Below are 22704 nucleotides of genomic sequence, written 5' to 3'. Positions count from 1 at the left end.
TTACTGTTGACTTAATTTTCTTTGCTAAACAGTTTTCTACATTATGAAATGCTACAAGTTACCGTTGCTGTGGTTTTACTTTTCATTTGCCATAGCAGAGATTTCTTCCCATAAACTCAGGGAATTCTGGGAAAGATGGAGGGTAGAAAAAGAGATATTTAAAGAAGAAAGTAAATGAAGAATTTCTTCCCAACCCCTCCCAGGGCCTTGACAGTCACATATGGTCCTATTTGAAAAGATTGAATAAGAGCCAGAAAAGAAAGAAAAGGCAATGATTCTAGGTTTTGGGTTGGTTTAGGGATTTTTCCTGGATTAATCCAGCATTTTCTTATTTCAATACTCTGAGGTTTTGTATTTTTCCAGTTAAATTTCTTTTCGCCCTCTTCAATGAGAGACTATTCAATTCAAACGATGCAATAACTTTTCCTATTTAATATTTCACCAGCTCACCTGGCATTTGCCTCCAAAAATAGGGCTCAGCACTGATTATCTCTGGTTATGGGAATCATTAACTCCCCACAGGCAAACCTGTGTTGTGTATTGTGTCCGAACACAGTTCTGGGATCCTTTGTGAACAGAGACCTGCAAGGCACAGGTGACATCCCCTGTCCTGGTGCTGCTCAGGGGGCACCCCAAGGCTGTGTCCTGGGGAAATGCTGTCCCTAAGGTCAGTGCAGCCCCAGGAAGCCCAGGAACAGGCAGTTTCCAGGTTACAAGGTATTTGTCTGGTGAGATGGCACAAAGACTCTGGGGCTTTATCAGCCTCAGTCAACACACACTATTAATAATCATTACTGCTGCACTGCATATTGCCTGGCACCCTCGGCCAGATTTAGCTCTGCTTTCTGCATCACAGCTCTACACATGCTCATTACCACACAGTTTACAAACAATGCAATTACTTGGGTGATTATTAAAGCTATAGATTATGGCAGAAAGGCTTTTTTTAATCTCTTGAACCATCAGAAAACTTCCAGGCAAAAAAAAACCCCATGGCCATAAACCAAAAGCCAAACCCAACAATAAAGTGATTGTTACGGGGATTAAATTATTTTTCCCCCATACTTGCTTGAGTGTTTGCCTTTTTCCTGGTTACTGGTTATTAAGGATATAATATACTTGCCCTATCCATTCTGGCCCTGTTTTCTGTGGTGAGAAGGGGAGCAGAGTGTGAGCAGGTGGGTGCTGCTGAGCTGGGGAAAAGCAATTCAGGGCAAGTGACCAGCTCAGACAGGGACAGAGGGAATCACTGCCCCATAATTGCAAAGTTTCAGCTATTTTCAGAGCACAACTAAGACTGTCTGCTTTTAATTCTGAAGCATAACTCTTGGAGTCCTTTAAACTGTCAGAATTAAGAGAGGAAAAAAAACCAAAACCAAAACCTGGAATAAGGACAAAGCAAACAGAAATTAACATTCAGAGAACACTCCTGATACCTTTCAATTTCTCATTCTGGAGAGAAAGATAAATGCTAAAATCTTAAGCTCTCCTACTTGCAGCAAATCCTGGCTTTGCAGGGGAACACCATGGACCCACACTGTTTTGGACAATAACGCCATGCTCCTGCTGCCCAGTATCCTGTCCATCCAGCCTGACCAGATGTGCCCTTGTTTGGGCCATCAAATCAATGCTCTTACATTTTTGGAAAGCCTTGAGTCTCTCAGGTACACAGATCAGGACCTCCAAGCCATGAGCAGCTGCCCTGCTCTTCCCTCATAATGCACATTAAGGGACACAGAGTGACCAGGAGGTAGAAGCCAAGGAATATGAAAGACCTCAAGAATTTTTAAAATAAAATAAAATTTAAAAAAAGCAACCAAACAACAAAAAAACTGTGTCCCAAACCCATGAGATTCTAGTCCAGTTTGAAATGCAGGGTGTAGAGCTGAAGCCAGCCTTTCAGCCCAGTGAATGCTAAAGCACATCAGAAACCCTGGGAAGGTCTGGTGATTTCCCCCAGGAGACACTCGACTGAAGCCAGCAAGAGGAGGCTCTGACCAGGACACAGCTGCTGTTTTTCTCCTCCCAGCAGACTCAGGTCCCACCTGTGGGCTGCTGAATTTCTGAGAGCTCACCCCAAAGGCCCTGGGCTGGCAGGGGAGCTGCTGCAATGCTGCAGGCTGCTCCCAGACCCCGCTGCCTCCATTCCTCATCTGCAAGGACAAGATTTGTGGGGGGTTTAGGTTTGTAGAAAGTCTGCAATGTCCTGTGAATGGGATGGTGCTGGCATGGCATTGGATGTGGAAATGCTGCTCCATCACCTGAAGGAATAAGCTACAGTGGGTGCTGGGAGGAGAAGTGACCCAGGCAAGCTGGAGATGCTGGATGCCACACGCAGCAGGGCAAACATTTCCCCCACTGGCCTCAGACACCTATTTTTAAACTATTGCATATGTTTCCTTTCATTACCAGTCATACTCATTTGCTTTGAAGGGAGGTTACAAATAAGGAGAAAGTCCCTGGTTAATTGACTGGATGATTTATTGCATCCTCCCTCTCTTAGCAGCCACACAGGCTTAAAAGCTGCATGAGGAATGGCTGCTCAGCTTTTGTTTGGAAATGAGCAGGGTGAAGGCTAACGTGGAGGAGATGGGAATAACCCCAGGCACTGCCTGCCTGGTTTTTAACTGTAGACAGCTCTTTGCTGGGGAGGGGTCCCCAAAAAGGAGGTCCTCCCTGCACTGTGCTGCTCACAGGTCAAAATCTGTCACTCTGTTGGCAACGTGTCTGGTGTTTACTCTGCAGCATCAGAACTTGCCCTCGCTTAGCACTTCTGAAAGATGTAAATACAGACAGGACAAGTGGGCAGAGATTTTCTGAAATCTCATTTACAGGCACTTTTTCAATGCACAGAAGCACCCTTACTCTCTGCTAACCCAGAGGGCAATTTGTGATGTCCTTAAAGTCAGTTCCAGCAAGTAATTTAGCAAACAGCTTTCAGAAAGGCCAGAAAGTACCACGGAGAATTGGGCTTCCCTGGCAATGAGAGAGAGGGAGGAAAAAGGTAAAAAAAGTCTCAAGGAAAAGGAAAAACAGTATAATGAGTAACATAATGGAATGGAGAAGGGACTAAAGAAGAGAAAGTGGAAACAAAGTTTAAAACAAGCTTAAAAAGCCATCCAGGGAACAGAAAATAAAACGAACCCCTGCTTTCCAACAAGGTGTTCAAATGTCTTGGTTCTGGGTATGAACAGAGGAGCTTGGACAGGCAGGCCAGAGCAATGCTATTTGGAGCAGCTTGCTGGCTTTCCCTAGAGTTTAATAATAGCAACTGTATTTATACGACTAAAATGTTTTTGTTAAAAGGCTAAGTACTGGTATGTCATGCTAGTCACTTTAATTTAAAATAAATTCTAAAAGTTCTCACTGGAAAGGCTTGCAGCTAACTATAAATATATGCAATATGCTGATGGATTTTTTTTTTTAAAGCAAATTTATTCTTCTTCAGAGGCACTAAATTGCACAACTGTGCAGCATTTCTGTGGCACAAATTTCCAGGGGCCCCGGGAGTCAGGATTTCTAACTGATCTAGCTGCATTTTTTTTTTTTTTTTTTTTTAGCCCTACTGCATGTAGTGGCAGCTCTGGCTGGTTTGATGTGGGTTTCTGATACATGAAGAGATTCAAAGAGATAGGTGAGATGGAGAGATAAAGGGAAAAATGAAAAAGGAAGAGTCCTGGGCAGGGTGACAGCACTTTTCATCCCTATTACTCTGAGCACTTGGATGACAAAAGTCCACACTTTACACTTCCTTCCCTTCCTTCCACTGGGAACTCACTGCTGGTGGCCAACAGGGAGCAGAGCCCAGGTGAATCCTTTGGCTCCTGCAAAGTGAAGAGTGCCAGTCCCACCTCCTGTGCCCTGTGTGGCCACAGCAGCAGGCTGCCCTTGGCACTGAGCACTCCCATCTCCTTTGCAAGCCTCAGGATGCCTCTCAAGCCCCAGCTCCTGTAAACCAGCCCAGCCCTGGTCACTCTGGCCAGCAAGGAGAAAGCAGCCAGGCAGGGTGAGGGCTGCACAAGCAGTCCTGGTGAGCCCCTCAGCCAGCAGTCCAGCCCCCAGTGAGCTCTCTGGTTCATGGTGTCCCTCCATCCATCCTCCTGGGGCAGCAGGAGGACGTGCTCCAGTCACCGGCCTCCGCCAGCAGCGGTGGTTTCACTGCAGTTTGGTAAAGGATAATTATGGCAAATTCCTTAGAAGGGGCTGAAGTCAGCCTGCTACCAGATAGCAGGAAATATTTATAACAATCACTTCCAACTGCAGCCTTTCATCTGAAATCTAAACAGAAAGCTGAAATCCCAGGCCTGTAAGTTGATACCTTGGCTATATATGGTCAAAGAACTCCATGGGGGAGAAAAAGATGCTAAGTCCCCAGCACTGCTCACACACAGGGCTCCAAGAAGATCCATTAACCTCTGTAAAATTAGCAAGCCCGTTTCGTCAATTAGCTTTGAAGTATGATTGTCACGCTGTTGCATTAAGAGCTCTGCTCTCCCAGGGATGTCTCAGCATGTCACACTCACAGCCACGTGTACGGCAGGGCGCAGCATTCTCTGAATGCTGAGACGTCCCCCGGCCTCGTGTGCCTGTGACAGCAGCTGGGAATTAAAAAGCAAAAGTTATGGGGTGACCCCCTGCACTCCTGCAGGAAAGCACTGCCAGGCAGAGGCAGGGCGTTCTACAAGACACAGGAACAGAGGAATGGTGCTTTCTGGTATTCAGGCTGGCAAAAAACGAGAAAACCAACTCCTGCATGGAAAGGGACCAAGAAAATCACAAGGCATTGAAACGCATTGCTTCAGACTTTACTAGTGTTTATGACTTATCCTTTTTGAAGGAGTTCTTCTGATAGCAAAAGTCCACATTTTACACTTTTGGGGTTTTTTTTAAGAACTCCCACCACACCTCCTTCTGCACCAGCAGAAAATGAACTGCAGGGCTTTACTCACATTGTGTCCCCCCTGGTGCAGAGCACAAAGTCCTTCTTTCCACCCTGGAGCGTGGGTGGGATTGAGGCATTTCCACTTTGCCCTCCTCTGCTTTTTCCTAAGCATTTGCTGACAGGGACAGGTTGCCCAGGGAAGCTGTGGCTGCCCATCCCTGGAAGTGTTCAAGGCCAGGCTGGATGGGGCTCTGAGCTACCTGCTCTAGTGGTAGGAGACCCTGCCCACAGCAGGAGAGTAGGACTGAGGTGATCTTTAAGGTCCCTTCCAAAGTAAATAATTCTATGATTCTATGGTTCTATGATGTATGTTCAAAACCAGACAGGCCTGAAAAACAGCACTGCAGGCTTTTCTTACAGGGGGAGGATCAGGTTCGTGGCCCCTGAAGAATCAACAGCTCTGACCCTGTGATATTAAAAGCTTTTTCTTGCCTAGACACTGTTGTTCCAGCACAGAGATGGCACCGTGCTCAAAAGCAAGGAGCTGGCATTCCTGCTCTCAGCCTGCTGCATGCAGGCTTGTAACAGCTCACCCATAATGTTAATCTCAAACCAGTCAAGTGAGTTTGCCAACATGTCTAAGCCTTGAGCTGGAGCTCACAACGCTTGGTCCTCATCAAGACATCAGCCTCTGCACTGGACATCTCATAGAGCATTCTGACAGGCATGTGCCCCTGGGGCAGCCTTTCCTTTTCATTGCAGTTGAATGCCTTCCCACTACTCGCAGCTGAATTTCAAGAAAACAGCAGTGAACATCTCAATTAAAAAGCAGAGATTAGAACCAAAAAGTCACGTTTCCTTTCTGAGATCTAACATACTGTCTCAACCTGCTTATTGTTATTAAGCAAACAGCAGCAAATCCATTTCTGCATATGTCCCTGCCATATGGGGTGTCAAAACCATGAGAACCACTTCTATTTCAATACCAACCCTTCTTTGTTTCTCCTTCTGTAACTCATGCTGCATCTCACAGGGTGTGATCATGAAACCACCGACCAACCAACCATATTTTGGTCTGTCTCAGTGCCAAAGCAGCAGTAACACCAGCCAGCTGTGACACAGCAAAGGGTGAGTTCCCAGGGTGGAAACAACCCCTGGATACAGCAAACCTCTCTGCAGTGACTGCAAATAAGGATATGCAGGCTTGAGAGCTACACTTTGAAACAGAACCCTCCCCAGCAGGGGGGGTGTGCTGGTAGTTGTTATTTGTGCTAGTTTTTATTGTGTGGGCTGCATCAGAGGGCACTATTGGGCTCATCCAAGCAGTGCTGGTGCATTCCCAGCAGAAGCTCATCCTGCAGGCAGCACCAGGCTGGACGCACATGCACCACCGCACATCCCACTGCGGCCCGGGGCACCCGAGGGCACCGGGGTATCCTGAATTCTATCCCAGGAAAATACAGCTCATTTGTGACCTCTGAGGACTGGGCCTGACAGACACCAGTCCTCTCTGCAGGGAGCCTGCAAGGCCAAGCCAGGAGAGCAGCATTTCACCTGCCTGGGTAGGCACAGCACATTGTAAGGCAGGATGAGGCAGAGCACAAGACTCCTAACCCTGGGATCATCACACAGAAGTTGAGCAGAGGAAGCTGGAATGGCAGGACAGAGATAAGAGCTTGAAACAGGGGCTCTCTGATGAAAGCCAAGAGGTCTCTGTGGGAAGAAGGGGTTTTCCAGCCTCAGAGGAGGATTAGGTGTAGTGAGGAGTGACCTTGATGCCTGCTGCCTTATGTGAGAGCCCCTTTGCTGCCAACCTTCACTCCACATGCCTGGGAAGCCTGGCCACCTCTGTCCCCAGTGCACACTGCTCCCCCTGCCTTTCGTGCCACAGCCCAACACGTGCTGCTCCAAACACTGCACAGGGACAAATCTGAAAGAAAGGCCATTTTTTGGAGACATCTGCCAGATATGCCCAAGCACAAGGCTGGAAAGGAAAAGGAGCTGTCCCCAAAAGAGCACAGTGATATTTGCATGCAGGCTCACTCTCCCCAGCTGCAGGAGCAGCCGTCTCCACTCTTTCATGTGAATATGCAGCGTCCTCGGTAGAAATCTGGTACAAATATTTGTTGGATCTTCTCTTGGCAATCTCAACAGATATAACCCAGGGGTTTAGCTACTGGGGAAAACTCTGCAGTCTTTTATACTCCTCTAGACTTCAGAGATGCATTGCCTTTGCAGCTGGGATTTTTGAGATTTCAGAAGAGCTCCTTTGCCAAAAGAGCGGCCATGGAGCCTCCCAACAGGAGCAGTGGCCAGGGGATTAGCCCTCCTGCTCCGAGGCATTTTCAGCCCCAGTTGGAGCTCAGCTGGCTTCCCTTCACAAGGCTGCAGCCACCCTTACAGCTCTTCTGGCAGAAAGGGGAATTATCCTCCCTTCACCTGGCAGAGGCTGCTCCCCAGGCCCCAGTGCCCACATCCCCAAGGCAAAGGCACACCGTGCACCCTGCCAGTACATTCCCCTTCCTCCTCTTGGCCCAGTCAGACCTATTAACAGGATAATGAGAAGAAAGAAGTACAAGCCTGAAAAAAGCATCTCTGATGGGAGCATTTCAAAAGGCAGCCAGTTTCCAGAAGGCAAGAACTATTCTCCATGTCAATTATCTACAGAGATGCAAGAAACTGGATGACAATGAGAAATTAGATAATAAAAGCTCTGATTTAACTCATTAAGTTATGGCTCCAGGTATGTGTAGTCCCAGTGCATGCCAAATTTTATTTATGCCTGCATTGCAACCACCGCTGGAGAGCATTGCTACAAGGCACAGAGCGACTGAGGAAGAAATTGAAGGTAATTTTGTTCTGCAGCTCAAGAAATGTGAGCCATTTCCACTGTCACAGCACGCAAGCAAACCTCCACCTCCCTCTCAATGGAACCTGGAGCAATGTGACTGCATCTCCACAGCAGGACAACGGCCCAGGGCCCTCCCAGCATTGTAAATCTCTGCAGGTCACTCATCCTTAGTGTTGCAATGCAGGTTTCTGTCATCAGGGACAGAAGTAGGCAAAAAAGACATTTTCTTTCATACCAGGTGTTTACTCTAAAATACAAGCAAACAACACCTCTAAATCTATATGGTTTCTCCTCCTCCAGCTTTTTAAATGAAAATCAGGTGTGCTTCTGTGGAGTTTCCAATTTTCCTAAATTTCCCTGAGGGGAGAAAATGCAGCAAGGTACTTGTGGGGGAAATCCTCAATCTAACATTTCCTCAGTTTCTGCTGTTGTAGGAATGACAACCAACAAACATATACAACCTCTGTCCCACAGGGAGGTAAGCCAAATTATCTTCAGAGGCCATCCCCAGCTGCTTTGGCGTATGTAGCTATGTTGCATTTGCACTTTAGACAAATTTGAGATGAAGCCTTTCTCCACAGCCTTTTATGTTATAAACTGATGGCCTCCATCTCAACCAAAACCAGCCTGCAGCCAGCAGAGACATCCCACAGAACAATGAAGAAAGCCTTGCTCAAATACCAAGGTCACCCAGGCTGCTTGGACTCACCAGCAGGCAGAAGAGGCCCCCAGCAGACCCACTTCCCTCCCCCTGCAGCGTGCCCACACCCCTGGGAGCATGGCCCCGAGGGAAGGGCTTCCCCTTATGGTACCTTCCAGCCTCCTAAGGGTTTAAACTCAGCCTGCTGGTGCCAGCTTTGTTACAGGTGTGACATAAACTGCTCTGTCCCAGATCCTGCTTTGCCTGCAGCAGATTCCCACCACCCTGTTGCGTTAATGACATGCTGCTCTTTCTGTGCTGGCAGTCATTAGTGCAGTGGTGTTGGGGAGATAACTGCTGCCAAACCAAGGCCCCTGCTCACAATAGCTGGTGCAAAGAGAACATCATTTTACTTCATTTTTAATGACCCAAATGCAAGCCTAAAGCTACCAGTGTTCAAATGCGTTAGCTGAGCTCACCAGTTCTCCTCTAATTAGTCCATGAGCCTAAGCTCAGAAAGAAATAAATGAATAAAACTTATGCCACAAATCAAAGTGCCTGCACCCAGGCAGGGCTGGAGGGCAGGCACTGCTCCCCACTCCCCGAGGGGGTTGGGGGAGGTCACTGTCATGTTGAGTTCCAGGTCCAAAACTGGCACGTGGCTTTGCCACTTCCACCTGCTCCTCTGCAGGATTTCCCACCACATAACTGGGGTGCTAGAAGTAAATCCTTACTTGCAAAGAGCTGTTGCACAAGCTGCCTGACAATCTATACCTTCCCAATGTATGGGCTTTCACAGAGAGGCTGAGGTGCTGAAGTGTTGTTGCTTCACCTTCTGTCACAGTTGCTGTTAGCAGGGTTTCCCAAAACACTTGGCCTGAAATGTAACCCCCCTGCTTCAGTTTCCCAAGTCAATAGAGGAAAGTTTGGGTCAAAATGCAAAATGAATCTTCTGTGAAGCAAGAAATAACTAAAAAAAAAAAATCTGACCACCCCAAATGTCAATTAATTTCTTTAGACTTCCAAATTGGGTTATTCAGGTTGCAGATTTCCCAAAAGGTAAATCTTCCTTCCCTAAACAATAACACACAGATCAGTACATTTTCCTTCACGTACAGGAAAGGTATTTTAAACCTCTGCTCTAGCTGGGAGGGAAGAGATTAACACAATATTAAATATGGAGCTCTTCATCTTATCCTTTTTCTTTCCTCTCTTACATGCACTGCGTTGGCACCAAAACGCTGATGAATAGCAGGAAAATTCAGATCAATTTAGTTCTTCCTTTCCCAGACAAGTGATTTTTCTTGGCAAGGCTAGAAGTACTCTCTTTTCCTCATTGCTTTTACCTTTGATGCCTAGTGCCAAGCCAGGGTTCTCCCTGCAAACACACTGAACGTGACACTTGACAGCTTTTTCAAAGTACCTGTTGCCAACCTGAGCAGCACAACCTTGCTCTAAGGTTTGATGGGACAGGGGGTTCTGAGGGGAACCAAGCACTTTGCAGCTCTCAAGTGCTCAGCAGCAGCTAAGAGGAGGCATTCATAAAAACCATTGTGATTTTGGCTCCTCTTTCACTTTTTCCTTTCACTCCTTTTCCAGTTATTCATATTTTACCTCAGCCCACCTCATCCCCACAGATGCATTTCCCCCGTTATCCTTTCACTTCCCTAATTGCTGAGGCATGGGCAGGTGCAGCCCTCAGGTACACGTGCACCTTGAGGTATTTGCATCCCTTTTGGGTGCAAATGGCTGCAGCTGCTGCCTGAGCCCATCTACTCACACCAGAGGAAAGGCAGTGCTGTGGATTAGCTGGCTGAACTGTGCAGCAGCTGCAGGTGACAAATGAACTGTGCCCATGAGGCAGAGCAGTGGCTGAGCAGTGCCACACTCCCTCTGATATATAGGATTTATAGGATTAAGTGCCGGTTTTTCAAGCCCTGGGAGTGTGGCTGTGTTTTCCAGAAGGCCTCTGGTTTATACCATGTGTGTGGTTAAGCAGGTTGCTGTGGCTCTCCCTTGTTGCTGGCGCTGACTCTGCTTTTCTCCATTTCACACCAGAAACCCCAGCACAGTATCAGTGTGCCTGGCCCTGAGATTACAGTGACTGGGGGAGGAAATCAGCCCCTCTTGTGCCCCACAACCACAGAAAGAGAAATTATTCTCATTGTGAGCTAGCCCTGTGCCTGTGCCCACAAAGGCAAAGGCCATCTCCTCTCCCAGGCTTCCTCCCAGCACTGCCAAGCCTCTGGCCCTGCCTCACAGCTGGCAGCTAACAGCTTCCCAGCATCTCCCCTCAAAATGCACTCCTTCAGCAGGGTAATGAGCTCCCCAGGTTGAGTCTTTTACTGACTCCCCACAAATCACTGAAAGGACAGACTGCTGGTTTGCCTCATTAGCAAGTGTTTTGTGGAAATCTGTTTGTGTATTTGCAAGACACCAACATGCTCATTCATACTAATGCAGGAATGCTTGAACTGAGAAGCAACTTAAGCCTTCCACCTTTCCTTCCAGCTCTAGAGGACTGGCAATTAAGAGCAATTCTTCTCCCAAAGCATGGCAGCTTCTTCCCTGGCACACCAAGGACCAGACAGGGCACACTAGATATTAGTCAGCATTTTTCTTATGACCACAGCTCTTGGAGCCCTGGGATTCAACAACAAATTCAATTTTCACCTAAAACACAATGAGTGAAGGATGCCCTGAGGTTTTTAGCTCTTGGCACAGCAGAGGAAAACATCACCAGAAAGGCTCAGACAAATAAAATGAGCCTCAATGGCACAGGCATCACTTTTGGGTCTTGTAACATTTTAAGCAGCTGTATCACCAGGGAAGGAGGCTGTTTGTGACAACATCACAGATGTGACTCATGGGCTTTGCACATTGAAAGAGCAAGGCTCTTCATGGGCAGAATGTGGGGGCAAAGGCCAGGCAAGAGATTGTTAAGGAATCTCTGCTGTGTGACCATTCAGGAGCCACTCTGGGAGTCACAAGTGCAGCACCCAAGGCTTCCCCTGCTGGGACCAAAGCCCCTTGGCAGCAGGAGGCTCCAGTGAACCCAGCTTGGTTCCCACCCCACACCCCACTCACACTGTCAGATTCTCTCACTGTCTCAGTCCCAGGTTTCCTGCAGATGTCTGGTTCTTTTCATTTAATCGAGGTGCAGTCACACAGTAACAGCCTGAGCTGATGCCTCCAGGGTCAGTGAAGGGATCCCTGGGCTTCTGCACCCCTACGGTCTGTGCCCCCATTCCCCTCGTGCTCTTTATGCCCCTTACACTTGATATCTGTTTGGGGTCTTCTGCTTGTTTATTTGGGTTCTGTAGAGTCTCCAGGGGACTGGCCACCCCCAGGCAGTGCTGCAGGTCCCTGTCCCCTTTGTCAGACAAAGGGTTGGTGCCAGGTCACGGCCCCTTGCCTGAAGTTCCAGTTCTTTCCCCCACCCCAGGCACAACGTGCAGCTCCCACTGCAGCTGCACAACAAGAGACCTGCACTAGGTGTGCTCCTCAACAAGAACAGGCGTCAAGGATGCAGGAAAAGGAGCCCTAGGCTTTCACCTGTGCTTTTCAAAGCTGCTGCCTTCAGAAGGCAGAAGCCCTCTGGCACTTTATATTTACAAATTAAAACAGGAACCACTTCATTCGGCAGCCAAGGCTGAACTAAAAGCCTTCCTTAAGGGTTTGAAGTTGCTGAGGAAGAAGAATTTTGGATAACTTGAGGCTGGTTCTGCAGTTCTAATCTGTCAGATGACATGAATCCATCCAAGCTTTCCCTCGTCATGATTCTGCATTAACACCCAGCAGCAGCCATGGGATGAGAGCTGCTGCTGCAGTCCATGGAGCTTTCAGCTGGCTCAGCTGGCTCAGCTGACAGGGAATGTTTGAGCACAAGGCAGGCACTCTGCAGGGGAAGCAAACTGCCCTCCTGGCTTGAAGAGGACAGGTGAAAGGATCAGAAGTCAGGGACTGTATATGGGATGCAGCAAAGGAGCAGGGAGGGGAAGTGGTTGCTTTAGTGGCTGAAGGGAACTTGTAGGAAAATAACCTAGATAACTTTGCAGGATTTGTGGAGCAAAGGGGAACACTGGCATGGTGCTCCCTGGAGATTCTAGGATACCCCTGGCTGGCAGGCACAGGGGCAGGAGATTTTTCTCCTGCACAATGGGAGAAAAGGGCACAAAGGTTGTTTCTCAGACCAAGTATTTACAACCCTCTCTGACTTCCCCTGCATTCTCAGGTCTGCCTTTCCTTAGGTAGGTGCCTGCAATGGCCTTGCTCAGCTGCATGTAAGAGCAGAGCAATCTCCCTTTCTGTTCCCAAGACCTGGGTTCCCATTACCTGCTCTAGGAGAGGAGGGACATGGTGCAGCAATAAAGAGGTGGTGGTCCAAGGGAATTTTCCTAGTTAGTTCTTCTCTTTAGGTGTGTTTCCCAGGTAAAGTCTGATAAGCATAGCCCCTAGCCTACCTCTGCCTTCAGATCTGTTCATTAGCACCTTTGGGAGGGCTTTCCAGGAGTGCCGGTTCTCAGGGGGCTGAGATACAGTGCTTTAATTGTATATAATTAAATACTGCTCCCTTATCTAGATTTCAAAGTTTACTGTTGGGGTTTCAGTACCAATGCTCTCTTCTCCTCTAATTAGCTTCCTTAATGTGTGCAGCCTTGCTTTTTCCCCCACGGGGACAGGGCTCTCCTGCAGGGAACCTTGGATTGCATCTAATTATTAGCAAAGGAGACAGACAGTGACACTGCCCCTGCCCCAGGTGTCCCTTGAGAGCAAGGAGCTCAGAATGGGTGGCCACAGGGAAGCTGTGCCATGTGTGCATGTGGTCTTTCTGCTCCATCTGTAGGTTGCTTTGCATGTTATCCCATCACAGGTTCATGGCAGAAGATCCTGCTGGATAAGGGGCCACCTGACTGAAGTGCAGCTCACACGAGGAGCACTTTTGCCTGGCTAGCACATAGCAAGAGGAGAGAAGGAGTTCCCAAGGCCTCATCTGACCCAAGGTGTATTGAAAGAGACAATACACCTGATACCTTCAGTCAGTTTTTGGGCAGTGCCTTCTAAGCTGTCTTCTGCTGTTGATAGAGGCCACCCACTCCCCCAGGAGAGAGCCACAAGGATGGTTACCCTCCTCTTGAATATCTTCAGGATATATAATCTGTCTCATTCATTGCAAGAGCACAGTGTTCTGAGCTCAGATTTGGCTGGCAGGTCATAATGGCACCTCCTGACTTAGTTGTTCCCCTCCCACTTGAATTTGTGTTTATGACTGCTCTTACACAAGCACTTTACAGTGTCTTGCTTCTGTTCAGGCTAATTCACATCTCTGTAAAGCCCCATCCTACCTCTGATAACACTTTCAAACTATTCTATCTGCAAGCTAAAACACCAATTTTCTCTTTCCCATGCCCAACAAGCTCAATTTCAAGACAAGCACCTACTGAACACCTTTTCACCCCCCTCCAGTGACACATTTCTCTTTCCAGACAGATTAGCCCCCTTCACCCCAGTGGCCCATTTAGCCAGGGCTTGCTTATGACAGTGCTAAACAAGACAACATTAAAAGCCCTTCTGAAGCTCAGTGATATGACAACACTGCTTCTCCTTTACCCAAAAGGCTGGCATAAAAGGAAATTAGGTTGGCTTGATAAGATTTGTTCTTGACAAATATATGCTGGCTGTTATTCATCTCCTTGTTATCTTTGAGGTACTTACAAATAACGTGTTGATTTATTCTAGGCTCTTTTAGGTACAAAAGCAGACCTAATCTGGCTGAGCTGCTTTTGAAGGCAGCTTCTGAGCCTGCCTGCACATGTCACCTATTGGCCAGGAAACCTTCCAGAGGGACTGCTAAGAGCCCCCCATGCACTCCCCTTACAGCACGAGGCCAGAATTCCCTGTGCCTCCTGTTCTGGGGACAGGGCATGCTGTGTCATCTCTGTCCTACACCTCAGGCCTCATGATCACAGACATCACAGAGGGGCCTGCTTCTTGGCAGAAGCTGTTGTTCAGCTCCCTTCTCCTTTTCCCACTGCATTGCTAAGGCATGAATGTCCACAATATCTCCTTCCCATCTAATTCTTGTCCAGTTCATGCTCTGCCTGATTCTGACCCAACCCTCCCACACTTTTCTGTTACAATCCTCCCTACTAAACTGACCCATTTTCAGATTTTTGTAGGAGTCTTTCTGAGTTCCAGGTCACCAGAGAGCTCATGAGTCAGGTAAATCTCGTGCTACACTTCCCTCCTTATTCCCAGGATGATATATGCCTGGGGCATTGATACAGACTATGTTTACATTATTTTTGCCCTGTGTAGGGGTGATATCTTATTCCCCTTGGTCCTGTAACATACCCAGTCACTGAGGAGGAAGATAAATTTCAATAACCAAACCTAAAGTGTGAATGGAAATCTACTGAACCAAGCGAGCACTTGGCTCCTGTGCAGGTAAAACCTGCTCCCTACCTGCCTGAGCCAAAGTAACAGGTTTTGTTTCAGATCAATCCTCCTCTTCTCAATGAAACCAGGGCGTCTCTCCCTTGCTCTCTGCAGCTCAATTCATTCCAGACTCCCTGCAGAACTGGCTTTTTTCCTGCCTTACACGCTGTGACAGGGCTGTGAATTTCAGTGAGGGCTGTGCAGCGTGAGCACAGTGGCACTGCCGAGGGCCGAGCGTGGCTGTGGCCAAGGACAGACACACAGCTCCTGGGAGCACAGTGTCCACAGGCTCCAGACAGGAGTGCTGCCTGCCCTGGTCCTAAGGCATGCCAGAAGAACTCATCTGCTGCCTGCCCTGATCCCAAGGCATGCCAGAATAAGGCATCTGTCACAAGGCTGCTGCTCAGGATGCACGGGGGAGGTTTGGGGGCAGAGGGTGGCACAGCCATGGCCACATGAGCAGTACAGAGATGGGAGGGCAAGCACCAGGGAGAGGGCCAGGCAGGGGGATGCTGAGAGCCTGCTTGGCAGTTTTGAGGGCTGCTGAGTGCTCATGGATCCATAGTTTTCTACTCCAAATTGTTTGCAAAAACCCACGCGTAACTATTTTGTTCTTTAGGATCACGTGTACTGACAAATTAAACCAGGAGCACACAAGCACATCTCAAAGGAAGGAAGCAACCAAGTTTGGAAAAGAACTCTGAGCAAATCAATCCCTTTTTGCCTTCATGTCCTTCCTATGTCCCAGCCAGCGAGACAACAGCTTTGCCACCTGGTGACAGTGCATCTAGCCCTTGGGACAAGGGTCTCCTGCAGGGTGTACTGGGCTTGTGGTTGAATTAGAGCCATATTGCATGGCCCCAAAATAGCACAGTGTGTGACAAGCACACATCAGTGTTTTAATGGGAGCAAATAACCAGAGAAATCACTCAAGCCCTCAAAAGAAGGTTCCTGATAACAATGCCATAGAATTTAAACCATTGCTTGAAAAACTCCAAAGGTAGTGTCTCTGCACTGGACTCCACTCACTTGTGCCCTATCCCTGCACCCAGCCATCTGCACTCAGGGGACCTTTCCCTGGAAAATACTTTGCTCTGAGGGGGCAGGAATATGTCATCAGTTCCATCTCTCTCCTTCCAGCACCCAGCTGACAGGGATCCAGCCATGCCCCCCATTCTTTGTTATTGCTTTGTTTCTCACTGCCAGACACATTTGATTGTTACTTTGATTGTGTAGGAAGCAGTCCAGACATTATGGAAATGGAACCATATAGGGACTGGGCAGAGGAGGCTCATGCTGGTCACCCTCTTACTTACACAGCAATGGGAATATTTTCTCTCTTACACTAAGATATTTTTAAAACAGAGAATGTTGTTACTGTTTGTTGTCACGCAGGATCCAGCACTGCCATTCTTGGAAACCAGCACAGTGCTTCTAATGTCATTGTCAGAAACTTTATTAGTAGAGTTTTTGATATCTCCCAAGATGTCCTCAGGCTAAGTGGCATTTATGACTTGGAGAGGACTGACCCTAACTCCAGCCATGCTCAGGACTGCAAAGAGGAACACATACCCCATAGTACCAGTGCAGCGAGGCCATGCACACACCATGGCAAACACTGTGGCTGTGAGACGTTGCTAACCAAAGCTCCTCATCCAAGAGTATTGGGAAAACACAGGTGGGTCAGCAAGACCAGACTGTGAAGGTTAAGCTAAAACAGTTCCCCTATGGTGCTGGAGAACAGGGGAAGGAGCAGACACAAGGGATAGGATAGGTGACTTTCCCCTTGCATGGCAGTGATGTGCATGTCCTTGCTAGTGGACACATGATTTTGTCCCTGGTGTGAGCAGAGTCAGTGGAGACACACAGAAACCAGCTCCAGACATGGAAGACTGGGTCTGGCAAGGGCAGGGCAGCATCACATCCCCCTGAGAGCAGAGAGCTGGCTGATCACACTCACTTGCCTGCAGCATGCGGGATGCTGCCTCCAGGCTCAGCCTCTCCTTCTGAGGAGGGGCTGCTTCTGACTCACTCTGCCAGGTCCAGCTTCTCCTCTCTGTTTGGCTTTGGATGGCAGCAGATGTTTCTCTGCCTATCTGTACAGATGCTTGGATGCTGGCTGTGGTCAGCTGTCTGCTTTTTGTCCTGTCACTCTCATTTTGAGCCCACGGATTCAGCCCTGCTGCTGGAAGAATACCGAGTGCCATCCTCTGAGTTCAAACCCAAGGGCAAAGTGTCACAGCAAAGAAGTCTACTCCCAAGGCAAATGCCCAACTTGAACTCCAGTTCCATTGGGATCCTGTGCAACAATGAATTACCTCTCCCTGCTCAAGGGCTTGCCACAGCCATGGATTTTGTTTGCACAGCTGGGAGAGGGAGAGATGCCTGTTCTCTTGTAAAAACCTGCTGGTGCCAATGCTGCTCCCAGTGGTGCTCAAACACAGGCCAGGGAGAGAAGGGTCTGCAAAAAGGAATAGGACTCCTCCTACCTCCTATTCTTGTCTCCCCATCAGGGAGCTGTGGAGCAATGCTTCACTCTGAGATAACTTTCCTGTGCCAACAAGCTTTGCTAGGGCTGTTGTTTTAACTTCTTAAAACAAGACTAGATCCCACATTTTGTGAATCACTACAATGCATTTAATAGGTAGCCTTTTCATAAGGGAGCGCGGCGGATGTGTGCACAGGCCCTGATGAAGCTAATAACTACCTCTCAATGGCTTTCAGGGAGTTATTACATATTTAAGATCCAAGCTCCCTTAATCAACCACAGAGATGCAGCTGGCAGCAGTAAATTGCCAACAACAGTTCATTACAAATAAGGAAACATTGTTTTTCCAAGGACAAAAACTGTGTCAGTTCCTCAGCTAACTCCTGTCCTCACCCTTCTCCCCCAGCCACTCACCCCCAGTGATGTGCTGGCGCAACTTGCTTTGTCCAATAACATGACTTCACTGCCTAATCCCCTCCACAGGGGACATCATGCAATCAAGTTCCTGGATTTCCTGACTTATTTGGGCAAACAGCACAGTCTGCATCCCGTGCTCTGTACCCTCCCTGAGGGAGCCAGGGGCAGGAATTGTCCCACACTACCATGATGAGTGCCACAGGAGTGCCCGCAGTGGCTTCACCCTGGTGAGGAAATGAAGTCATGGGACACTCAGAGACACAGCTGTGAGTTTGCCCTTCAGGGGCCTGAGACCTGATGGGGCACTTGGGAATGAGTTTTTCAGCACCTGCCATGTCCTGGGCACAGCACAAAGGGGAAGGTCTGTGGACATCACATGGCCTTATTCCCTTGCTGTCTCCTAACAGCGATGTGGTTGACCATGCAGCTGAGGCAGGAGCACAGCACTTTAAGAGAGATGCCCATGCCTGGGAGATATTAAGACCAATATTTTAAGAGTCTTCAGGAAAGACTAAACATTGTTTGAACAAAGAGGAGAAAAAGAAAAGACAGTTGACCCTGTTAGAGCTGTATCTTCCCCTCTGAAGAGGCAACAACCAGCTTTTGGTCTTCAGGAACCAAAGAAATTATGCATTTCAGGCCCAGAGAACTTCTCCTCCTCAAAAGGGAAGCAGGCCCCATCCATGTCCCAGTGTGGTGCAACACCCCTGCTGTGGGCCTCGGCCGGGGCCAGCTCCCCAAGAGGGATCCGTACTGGATGGGCAAGGAAAACTGGGTGCTTCTGCCAAGGATCCAAGCTGGCCATATCTGTACTGCCTGCAAATCCCACTGGACCAAGGATCCAAGCCCTAGATCCAGCTGGCCATGTCTGTACTGCCTGCAAATCCCACTGGGCCAGGCAAGACTTCCAGTGGTGAGGGGAGAATACTCTGCAAAGCCCATGCTGGGCCCTGGAAGCAGGCCAAGCAAGAGTTTAATCTTTGTTTGGTCTCCTTTGATATCTCACAGTGTGCTGCCAGACATTAACCCTGTGCAAGCTGGGCCTGTGGAGTCAGGGGATGCACATTGGCCCAGAGGAACAGAGTGGGACCACAAAGAGGAAGAGAATGTGCTCAACAGTGAAACCTGAAAAAGGGAATGTTTCTTTGCTTCCCTTCCAGCCTGGTTCACAGCATTCTCTCTGCCACATCAGAAGACATCCTGCTCTTCAACTGCATCCTACTGCAGGGCTGCTCATGCTGGAGGCTTTACTTTTTTCCTCTGAAGCTGCAAGCCACAGATGAAAAACTGATATAGAGGGGTTCCAGGGCTGAGTCAGGATATTATTTTTGCTGTTTCTTTAGAAATTCCTGACCCAACTTCTTTTTGGAGAAGAAAAGAAAAGGGGCACTTAAAAAAGCAGTACCCCTTGGTTCCCTCCTGCCACCATCTCTATTTATTGACACTGACATTTTTAAAGGGCTCTTGGGAAGGAGCCTATGTGGTTTCGGAGGACACTTTCCCAAAAAAAATCAGAGAATGTAACTGATGGTTTGTGTCTCTTTTAGTATTCAGCTCCTAAATTTATGCTTCCAGAGAAATGCCAAAACTGACTTGGACAAGTAAAATTCAGTGGGCAAAGAGTGTCATTTCCTAAATCTGCAGCAGACATGTTTTATGAAAACAACTAAACTGCATATTATGAACAGCAAGACCATTTGACATAAGATTTTCCAGGCATTTACAGGTGTGAGTGCATAGGTGAAATATGAGTTTAATTGGTTGTCCATATGTACCATCTTCTTCACTGACGTTAATGCAGTAAAATCTTTTCTTTTGGGGTGTGTGTACAGACATCTGGAGTGCAGATTGTAACAGATCTCTAGTTACAATGTTATCCCTAGAAAAATGGTGTTTTTTGAACATGAAAGAACACGCTGCTTTCAAAGGGCTTTGCAGTCACATCTGGAAGAAGTGCTCCTCCTGATGCTGAGACAGAAAGGAGAAGAGCTGATGGGATATCAGCTGAGGGAAAGCTTGCTTCCTTCTCTAATATAGGAAGCTGGACTTCTTTTGAATTATTTAGCATTCAGTCAGCAGATAAAAATACACTGCCTGGATGAACCAGTGACCTCTTCTATGATCACAATAGCTGTAGTAGCTGGGGGGGCAGGAAGGGCTACAAGTGCACATCTTCCCCATGTTCTCCTGCAGAAAGCTTCAATCATTAATGGAGGTGCAAGACAAGGCTGGAGCCACCTTGTTGAGGCTGGGCTCAGAGGAAAGGCTCTCTTACACTTTAAATCACAGCACTCACACTGATATCTCAGAGCCCCAGGTACCTGTGCAGCATCACTGAGAGTGACCTTGCTCAGACCCCAGCCAGACACCTTTTTCCACGAAGCTTGGAACAATGGGCCATGCAAACCCCATCTAAAAGCTGTTTATTTAACCTAACATGCATCCATTGAACACACAAGCTGTGCTCCAGGAACAAGGAGCAGAAAAGCACCACTCCAAGAGGCAGTGCTGGGTTGAAATGTTCCACAGGAGGACCAACATCTTCTCCACTACACATCTTTTTTTGGTAGCATCAGAATGAGATGTTTGATTAAATGCACAGGAGCAGCATGGCTTCAGCAGTTAAACTGCTATTTTGTGTATTCTGGGAAGGGGGGACATCAACAGATTGCAAAATGGGAAAGTCTCTCTGGACACTGCAAACAAACAACATGTTACATAATTAGGCCTTTTGGGAACCAGAGGAAGGTCTCCAGAAGATCAGGGCCCTCCCAGCGCTTTCTAATTTTACTGGGACTTACCAGCAAGCCAGCCCTCTACTAATAGAGGCTTGTGCATGCTTTTCTTTCATCTTCATGTCTCCCTGTACTGCCCTACCTTTGTTATTACTGCCCCAGAAAAACACATCTTACTTTTATCAAGCTGATTCATTCAGACTTGAATGGCAGAACTGAAGAGGCACTAAAGACCTTTAGAAAGGGCAGCAAAGACATCTGTTGGCCATCAAAGCATGAGAAAACCCAGAATTTTAAAACTTTATTGAATCCAGTATGCTAGGGAATTGCACCATTCCATTTAACCATGGCTTAACTGAAGTACAGCACTATCAAGCGATGACAGAGCAAAAAGTCTTTAGCTCCATAATCCACATATTGTGCTAGTATATATTTATTGGAGCAAATTCTTCCAGGGGAGCATGCCTCTAAGCAGCAGCTCAGCATCAGGAACCCTCTGCCTCTGTGTTGTCCTAAACTCGTGTCCAGGCAAAACATGGACCTGGCAGGAAATCTGCCAGTGAGATTGTACCACCCAGCACCTGAGCATGGACTGTGGCAGCTGAGTTTTAGATTAATAGCTGAGCTTTAGATTAATACTGCCTTTGAGCCCATGGATAGATTGGAATATGTACCATTGGTTTCATTCTGCCAGTGTCCTCTCCCACCTGAATGGAGAGAGCCCCTTGGTCAACATCTGTCCCTGCAGTCACCACCTCCTTACACTTCTGAGGTGCCGTCACTCACTGTGATTCCTGGGAGGGACAGTTTAAAGACAATAAGAGATACAGTGGCAGGCTTGGGTTTCTGAGAAAGCTCCTTTCCCCTGCTTCTTGCTGGCTGTGCACATTCTGGCAGCTGGTAAGAAGAGGAAGGAGGAGGCTTGCAGCCCTGGTGAGGGCACACCAGCACAGATCCCACAGGATGTGGTCAGCTGGCTTCCAGCACACCCCTTGGTTACTGGGCTGTTGGCAAAAGTCAGCAGTGAACAGCTCAGAGGAGGGAAGGCCACACCAGGCATAGCAGTACTGGGAAGAGCACCTTGCCTCATCACAGCCCAAGCACCAAGGGGCAGCACAGACACAGGTCTTGGATGAAGGACAGCACAGAGATCCTGGCCACAGTGCTGGATCCAAGGCAAGGCATATTCCAAGCCTCTCTGAGCACTGTTACAGAGCCTGTGGCCGTGTGTTTGGCCTGCCATGTAAACATGTCACATCCCATGGGAGCTGGGAACAAATGGCAAAGGCTAACTGCCACTAGCCCAGTTTTGGTAGTGCTGAGTGACCTGGATAAAAAGCAAAGAGCCTTTGGGAGATATCCTTATAGCCTAGTTCATTGGATCTTTGCAGACAACTCCCTGCTTCTCCCAAAATGATAAAAAAAATTCAAATAAATGCATTCCTCTCTACTACATTTATCATTCAGGAGTCAGGAGCCATGTGCTCTCGACCCTTGTGTGAGCAGCATGTCTGTTGCAGCCTCCAGAGCTACAACATGGTAGAGCTGTGAACTTTTTGCTCAGTTTTTCCTGGGAAGTCAAAATCCCAACTGGTATAAATTCTGCCTGAGAACTACAAATCACCTTTTCCCCCCTGCCATCTACTTCAAGAAGTTTTATGAAGAAGTTTCATTCTCCCTCTGCAGACACAGCAGACACAGGTGACAGACAGAACACAAGGACCACTCTGGGCACACACCATGGTTTGTTTCAGCTCCTGGGAGACCAGCAGCACAATAAATAACACCCAAGCCAAAATTTCGCTCTCCCTTTACACAGCAGTGCCCTTTACCAGTTACTTCTTTCAGTTCTACACAGTGTTTTTGTGCTACAGAACTTAGTCCCTGTTGTCTGCAAACACAGAATTCACTGTAGGAAGAGCCTCAGACTGGAAAAACACAGCTCCCAAACCTTACTCCTTCCAGAGCACCAGCTGGGCAAGGAAATGTCTTCATGACATACCCAAGGATAGATGTTTTCTACTGTGATTTATTGAGCAAATTTATGCTCTCCACATATTGTAATAAGGCTACAGCACTAATAATTTCCCCACCATCCAAATAGCAACACTCAAGAGCAGCCTCCAACAGCTTTCAGCCTCCTTTTTTACTTGCAAGCAGCTGAATGTGGCTGCAGTTACATCCTTACCATGAGGCTTCCCTGCATGACAGCATTTTTTCAAGACGCATATTGGAGAATGACCCAGGCCTGCA

General features: G+C 47.9%; 1 protein-coding gene across 3 annotated transcripts in view; it reads right to left on the bottom strand.

Annotated features, from left to right (window-relative positions):
• The window catches only part of SLC8A1 (solute carrier family 8 member A1), a 115198-nt gene that overhangs the window by 80200 nt on the left and 12294 nt on the right, over positions 1–22704 (bottom strand). The window lies entirely within an intron of this gene.

This window comes from Molothrus ater, chromosome 3, assembly GCF_012460135.2.
Source record: "Molothrus ater isolate BHLD 08-10-18 breed brown headed cowbird chromosome 3, BPBGC_Mater_1.1, whole genome shotgun sequence".
In the NCBI taxonomy this organism is placed as follows: domain Eukaryota; kingdom Metazoa; phylum Chordata; class Aves; order Passeriformes; family Icteridae; genus Molothrus; species Molothrus ater.
This window is presented reverse-complemented; position numbering and strand designations above follow the sequence as displayed.